The sequence below is a fragment of the Rhamphochromis longiceps genome, linkage group LG8 (assembly GCF_057381845.1).
Source record: "Rhamphochromis longiceps isolate RC_006_pf linkage group LG8, R_longiceps_female_GT1.1, whole genome shotgun sequence".
NCBI classification, from domain to species: Eukaryota; Metazoa; Chordata; class Actinopteri; order Cichliformes; family Cichlidae; genus Rhamphochromis; species Rhamphochromis longiceps.
In genome coordinates, this window is record NC_140564.1 from 20,126,168 (window position 1) to 20,133,752 (window position 7,585).

Here is a 7,585-nt window from a genome sequence, read left to right on the forward strand (position 1 = left end):
CTGGATGGATGCAAACTGCATTCCATTGCCTTGTACTTGTGACATGTGCAATGACACTAAAGTTGAATTCTATTCTATTCTATTTTTCCTTTCAGCAGCAACATTTCCTTCGAGTTGGAAATGACAAAGTAATCCTGCAGCAGTTTCTTGTGGTTTTGAAGGCTGGCAAATCAACCCGCCTCACATCGACAAACACACCCCTGACGTTCGACAACAAAAGACAGAACCGCCTGATCAGCACAATGACAGTGAAGCAAGCCATCAAGCTCTCCTCCAATTTCATTACGGTTAAGATGCAGGACTGAGATCTATCACGCTCGGGAATTTGCCTCGTTACTGCAGATTATAATTACACAAATCACTTACAGCTATTGGGGGATCATTTCTACTTCTGGTAGAGTTTTTAAAAACAATAACCAATTGTTTTTTGTCATCTTGAGTCTCATATTCTGACAAATTAACAATAGTCTTGGGTTCATTATTTGTCACGTTCTGTCAATTCTTTGTCACATTCCCCCCTGATAGGCTGATGAAAACATACTCGCTGCCAAGGAAATGTCTTTTTTGGAAAATGTTGATTGAAGACAGGATGGCGCTATGCCAGAGTGGCAATTAGAATGAACCGCCACAGCACAAACAATCCTTCATTTGGCTGGTGACAAGTGCCCAAGGCAGCCAGGCTGGGGCTATATTTGAAGTGTTTAAAATATAAGATTTAATTGGACTGCTGAGTGTTGTTGAAAACAATCTGCTTTGAAAAGCGTTAGTAAATATTGTAAAGTGACCCTCTTATTTTGCTGTGATCAGCTGAAAATGAATGGCATTACTAATGGTAACCACGGTGCATTTTCTACCACAGTAACACACTCAATCACACAATGGTCACCTGTGTTTGGGAGTAACTTTAGGTTTAATGTCTCAAAACAAATAAAAAAAAAAAGAAAAAAAAAAAGGATATTTTAATCTGCCACATAGGCCACAGTAAGTCATTATTGCTCATATGAGAGAGGTGGTCTAGCTCTGGCTAAAGATAAACGCACTGGAGACTTTGTTTGTTACACCTTACTATTACTGGGCTGAAACCCCTTCACTTTCAGAAATCCTCATAGGTGCTGGAAACATTCCTCTGAGATTCTGATCCGAATTGACAAGATAACATCACACAGCTGCTGCAAATTTGTTGGACACACATCTATGACGTGAATCACCGCTTCTACTACATCTGTTGGTTCAGATTTGGTGACTGTGGAGGCCATTTGAGTGCAGTGAACTCAATTTCATGATCCAGACGCCATCAGAAGACACGTACACTGTGGTCCCAAATAGATGGCATGGTCAGCAATGTTTAAATGATGTGCGGGTGCTTAACTGTTGCTCCAAGGCAGGCTGGATCCATGCTTTCATGTTTATGCCAAATTCTGACCCTGACCAATTCAGTGTTGCAGCAGAAATCATTGTCAGACCAGGCAGTGTTGTCCAATCACCATTGCCTAATTTTGACGAGCTTTGATGGCCCTGGTGTGGTCTTCTGCTGCAGTAATTTGTCTGCTTCAAGGTTTGACGTGTTTAGAGATGCTCTTCTGCATACCATGGTTTTAACAAGTGAGTATTTGAATTACTGTTGCCATCAGCTCAAAGCAGTCTGCCCATTCTTCCCTGTCCTCTAGCATCAACGATACATTTTCACCCAGACAACTGCTGATAACTGGATTTGGGTTGTTTTTTTTTTTAATCCTAGTAAAAGTAGAAAGTGATCCAAGTTCTCAAATAGAAAGATATTAAAGTACCAGCCCATTTACAAGAGATGTGATATCGCTCCCTATCTGAGTAAATCTCCAAGTATCCAGAAGAGTGCAAATACACAGCACCTAAGCTGAAGCACTGCTCAAGCCTGACATGCCCCTAGATCACTCCTATGATTGTCCCTCATTCAGGGTTGAGCCATAGCAGGTTGGCAGCAGACTGGAGCAGTTGGGCAGATACCCTAATCGGCCGTCATTGTTTGTTTTCCCCGTAATGAAACTTGACATGGGAATTTCCAAGTCAATTAGATGGGATTTAAAAAAAAAAAAAAAAAAAAAAAACAATGAACAAGGAAAACATTATCTGCACAAAATGTAGACCGTGTTTAAGATGCATTTGAAACTTTCCCCAAAAACAAGAATTGCATTTTAAATGGCACTCACCGTGCATCGAACTGCACGGACACAACGTCGGATTAGTTTGCCAGACTGAGCAGTGCCACCAGCAGCTTTCTTCCCTCCCAGGTTAACATCCATACGCCTATATTGTGGTTAAGTGTTTTTGTACCACTGTACTCTGACACAGCTCATGTACAACTGTTCATTTTGTGGATCAATAAACTGCAGAACACTCACATGCCTGCACAGCCCAACTCTGTCCTATGCATCTGTTGTTTGATGGTTCAAAACACAGTGTCCTGCTCAATTTGATGACCAACTTAATAATTAACCTTAATACATCACCTCACTTCCTCTGGGGTTTCCCGCTTTTCTTCAGGCCTATGCTCCACTGAACTCTCTCTCTTCAGTTATGAAAGGCTGGCGAGAGCTTAAAGCCGACATCTTTCTGTGCCTTTCATTCACTGACTGTCTTCTAAATACGAAGGGTTCCCACTGGCCATATGGTGGTATAATCTAGCCTCTTTGATTGAAGTTGGCAGTGCTGACAGCTGTGTGCATCGCAGAGGATTTTGGTGAATACAATGAAGCACTGAAAAGGAAAATTCAACAGCAGCAGGGATGTTTCAGGGAAAAAAACCCCAAAACAATTAACCTAAATTAATTAACAGTATTTTGATGGGTTCTAGTTTCTAAAGCTGTTTTACTCCATTTTATGTCTCTCCATACAGAGCTTTGGCTTCTTTATTCAAAATAGTCCCTTGGAAGCAACATGCTATGTATTTGCACTTATTTTCTGACACTTCAAACAAAAAGCTGCTGAAACAAATTCTGTGATTTAAATTAAATTAGGTTTAAAACAAAAATGCCTTTGAGCAGGTGACTATATGCCACATGGTTGAAATACAGAGGCTTGGGTTCTCTGGCTCGGTTTCTCCTCCTTCCTGTCTAATCTTCACAGCTACAGTGTCCAATAAAAGAAAAATGCCCCAAAAATTATCTTTACAAAAGTGAAACCCAGAGGAGCTAATTCAAATAGCCTTCAGGCCGAGGAGCAGAGCTGAGGATGGTGCGTTTCTGTTTTTTAGGCCACCCCCTCGCCATAAGTCAATTTTAGCTAAATTTATAATAAAGGTTTGAAACTGTCAAGTTATAAATGGGAAAAAGCCTCAAAAAGCCCTTTTTATGTTAGATTTTTGATATCTACATTTATTTAGTGGGGTTTAAGATGATCAGCAACAATATGAATCAACACCTGGCAGCCTGGAAACTTAACATAAACAGCCATCTTTGCTGAACACAAACTTCAAACTAATAAACTACCAAGACATGATACAATTCAATTCCATTATATTTATACAGCACCACATCATAACAACAGTCACTTCAAGGCTCTATACATGCACTGTTGGTGATCAGTGCCATTAGACTAAGCAGTTTTCCTGTCTTCCAATCATCCTGCTCAGTAACAGTTGAGTAAAGACAGGTGACTGCGCTGAATTCTTTCAGAGACAGAATTGTAAATAGTTGCAGCAAACAGACTGTCCAGAAACTGAGCATGCAAACCCTCAACTTAACTCAACCCCCTGACTTTCAACTGCACACCTGCTCAGTAGGCAGCAACCAGTCTCCAAACAATCACAGTCCAACTCACACTGACGCAGTCACTCTCATATGGGTTTCTGAAAGTTTGCAAATAATTTCAGACTAAACGGGGCTTCCAAACACTCTGCAATAAATCTTGGCTAAATTGAAATCCTGTTTTTGCAGCAGATGACTTAACTAGTTGCAAACTGCTTGAACCCTGGTTTTACTTTCATTTAAAAACTTAAAGGTTGCCGAGCACCTGTGTCATTTTGCAGTTAAGTCACCAATCTGCACCAACTATGTCACTATTTATGTTGGAATTTCTGCTTCAAATCTAACAAAATCTGGTTGGAATAAGCGTACACAGATAATATGAAGTTCTGTGCATGTAGATGGCAACACATTTGCAGCAGATGACAGATTTCCACAGATTTATCACAAACAAATTGCATGTAATTTCCAAGTTGACACATTCAATCACAGATTGATGTAATAGTAACTACATCTTATTGCCATTTTATCTCCCTAAAGTTGTTTTGAAAACACCTCCTGACTGGGAGCGGTCGCAGACCTGATTTCCATTTTCTAACACACCATTTGAAAGAGAGTGAGATTGGAAGTTCATTGCACAGAGTCAGAACAAATCATTGTTTACCCCGACTGTAGCAGATACTAAACTATCAAACATTGAATACAAATGTTTTCCAAAATGTCAATGTTTAGCTTGTGAGTTTTGTCCAACCACACCAGTTGAGTCCTTGCTCATCTGATTTGTATTTACATGGATGGTTCACGCTGCTACTGAACTAAAACACCAGAACAACCTCCAGCTGAGTAGTGGAGTTACTTCATTATGCTGCCATTGTGCTAGGAGAGCTTAACCTCATGTCTCTGTCCTCTCCACTCACACACAAACATGTATGCATGCCACCTGCTTGCCAGAATCATTTGCCATTGGATGGGTCTCGAGAGAGCTGGTGAGGTCACCAGTACACTGCTGATGCCATCTGCCCACCCCTCTGTGTGTGGGCAGCCCATCCACCACCTAAAACACCACACACACACACACACACACACACACACACACACACACACACACACACACACACACACACACACACACACACACGGCTGACCTGACATGTCTGGATTTGACAGATTTCATTCCAATATCCATTTGAGGAAAACAAGTATTATAGTTCTGCATTCCTAAAAAGGCTAATTCACACTATAAAAATGCTTTATTTTGCCCCATATCGATTTGTAGAATGTAAATGCAGTCTGGGATTCCTTATTCCCTTCCTAACTACACAACTAACCTCGAAATCTAGTTTAGATTTTACTTGTGCTGGTACAGGAAAAAAAAGCGAAGATGCTGGAAACAAAATAAAACGTAGTGCAGAGAAGGTCAGCGGCCAGACGGCTCTTAATAGGCTTATGAGAAGAACATCACCTCAAAACACCTTCAACACGCCCACTCTGAGACGCAGCAGGATCAAGGATCAGGCTGTCCTGCCCTCGCAGCAACAGGAGAGCAAATCTGGCTCCTCGCCCGGGCAGGGAAGCCCAACACTTGACACTTTAGCAGTTTCAACAGCAGAGTGGGTGCTGGGAGCAGCACAGGACCCCGATGATGTGGTTATTTGGTGGGGAGCCAAAAAGTCAGAGTTGCGACTGATGACTGAAGCATAATGATTTGTGTAAATGCAGTGGAATAGAAGGCTGTGAAAGGGGACACACATGAGCGGATTATAAGACAATAGGCCTCTGGGCACAAACATGCAAAAAGCCCTCCATAACAGCCACCACAACCTACACACCAGCTGAAAAGGCCCGTTTGTGATCCCTTTGGGTCTCCTTTTTGTATTGTGGTAATTTTACAGCCTGTCACTGTATTCATCTTTTCCCCCTCTCTGTGGTCGTTGCATATGCGGAAAAGGTTTAGGCAAGTCACACCTCTTTGGCCTCGATTTGTGTAAGTTTCGCTCATTTTTGTTCATTTTGTGGCCTTTTTGCATAACATTGTGTCACTTTGTAGTCTTGTGTAGTCATTCACTTCAAACAGCTCAGGCTTAAGGGACCCAAGGGATCATCCTGTTCAGTAATCCTTCCATGGGGACACCAAGTGCAGCATGTACGCCTACAACATTTTTATTTTATTTTATTTTATTTTTTTTAAAAAGGTAGCCTTACCAATAAATTCAGGTCTTTCATATTAAAAAATGATTTATTTATTTTTTACCTGAAGGAATGGCAACATCGCTGTAAACAGAAAAAGAAATCATTTAAGCCCCTACATGGATTTCATAAACTGATGCGCAGTTTCCCCCCTTCAGTCCTTGTTTACCAAAACCACCATCTATGACTCCGACCTTCATTAAGTCTCCTGGTGCTTCGGCTTGTCCCGAAAGCCAATAAAGGCACGCAATAGATTCTGTCCTGCCCTGCAGCAAAGCGTGACCAGACCACGCATAAAGGCTGAGGTCACCAATCACACCGAGCCGTCGCGTCCCGTTTTTAATTAAATCAAATTTGAGAAAAATAAACTAATAAATAAATCTGGGAGGTGATTTAGTCTGAAGAGAGACTGGAAGCACTTCAGGCCACTTTCCTCTAAAAGCGGAGCGGTCAATCAATGACAGGTGATACACACCCCTCATTAACATGCGGTACAGCCAGGCAATCCACATGGTGTTACTCAGACATGTGCTTGCAAACCTAAAGCTCTTTTTTTTTTTAACAAAAAAACAAAAAAACCAAAGAAAGAAACCCAAACAAACACGAGTTTCACTGAGCTTTTGGCACTAAACGCGCTAAGGTTTTAATGATGGTTAACGCAGAGAGTTGTATAAACCATCCCTGGAGCTACAGATGTCTGTGTCGCTCCACACGCGCGCAGAGGTAAGTCAGTCCACATTAGAAAACATTCTTACCTGCTTGAGGCTCCTCACAGCCTCAGCGTGCACAGCTCCCCTCCTTCTATCTCGACAGCGCTTATAATACCAGCCTGCCCCGCTTTCCTGTTTCCCTCTTGCTCCCTCTCTCTGTATTTCTCTCTGCTCACTCCGTCTCCAGCTGACTGGCACACATTTGCTTTTATTTCTCTGCTACACCCAATATATCGCTCAGTGAGCCTCCCCTTCCCCCTCTGTCAGTCAGTTTGCTCTCATCAGCCCTCTCTTCTTCTCTCTCTCTCTCTCTGCTGCCTTCAGGTGATCCTGGTAAACGCTAAACTCCACCGCTATTCGCAAAGACTCAAACGCTGAGCTACTAATTTGACGTGTCTATGAGGGGATTCACCCACCTGTACGCGCCCTAAGCCACTCTGATCAATAAATCTGAGGTCTGTGATCATTAATGTAGCCAGACTTTATTGTGTGTGTGTGTGTGTGTGTGTGTGTGTGTGTGTGTGTGTGTGTGTGTGTGTGTGTTTTTAAAGTGGTCTTGAGTATTAGTTCTCCAGGCTTTTCAAATATTTTTTCAAAGGTTTTCTTTTGACATTAATTGCTTTTTTCACTAATTTTCAGTCTAGTTCTTGTACTCGACCATTCTCAGAGGGATATTTTTGTTATTTGTTAAGACACTTAACACAGAACTATGAATCATGCCAGTGTAAAAAAGCTGGCATATATATATATATGTATGTATATATATGTATGTGTGTATATATATATATATATATATTTTTTTTTTTTTTCACCTCAGTCCAACAGGGAAAAACAGACAAAATCAACAAACTCCCTTTTAAATGGTTTTTGTTTCAATTTTACACACCAACTTCTTTCTTGCTATTTACCACAAGTGGGTTTATTATTTCTGACAGCCCATGAAGGCAGCACTGTTTGCACACATGCTGT

General features: G+C 41.4%; 1 protein-coding gene across 4 annotated transcripts in view; it reads right to left on the reverse strand.

The window, feature by feature from the left end:
- LOC146663580 (MAGUK p55 subfamily member 3-like) overlaps positions 1 to 6,891 on the reverse strand; it is a 28,365-nt gene extending 21,474 nt beyond the window's left edge. For all 4 annotated transcript variants that reach the window (XM_085416405.1, XM_085416404.1, XM_085416403.1 and 1 more), the window contains exon 1: positions 6,662 to 6,891. The gene's annotated coding sequence lies outside the window, so the exon portion shown is untranslated. The remainder of the gene's footprint in view (positions 1 to 6,661) is intronic.
- Between the last annotated feature and the right edge of the window lie 694 nt (positions 6,892 to 7,585).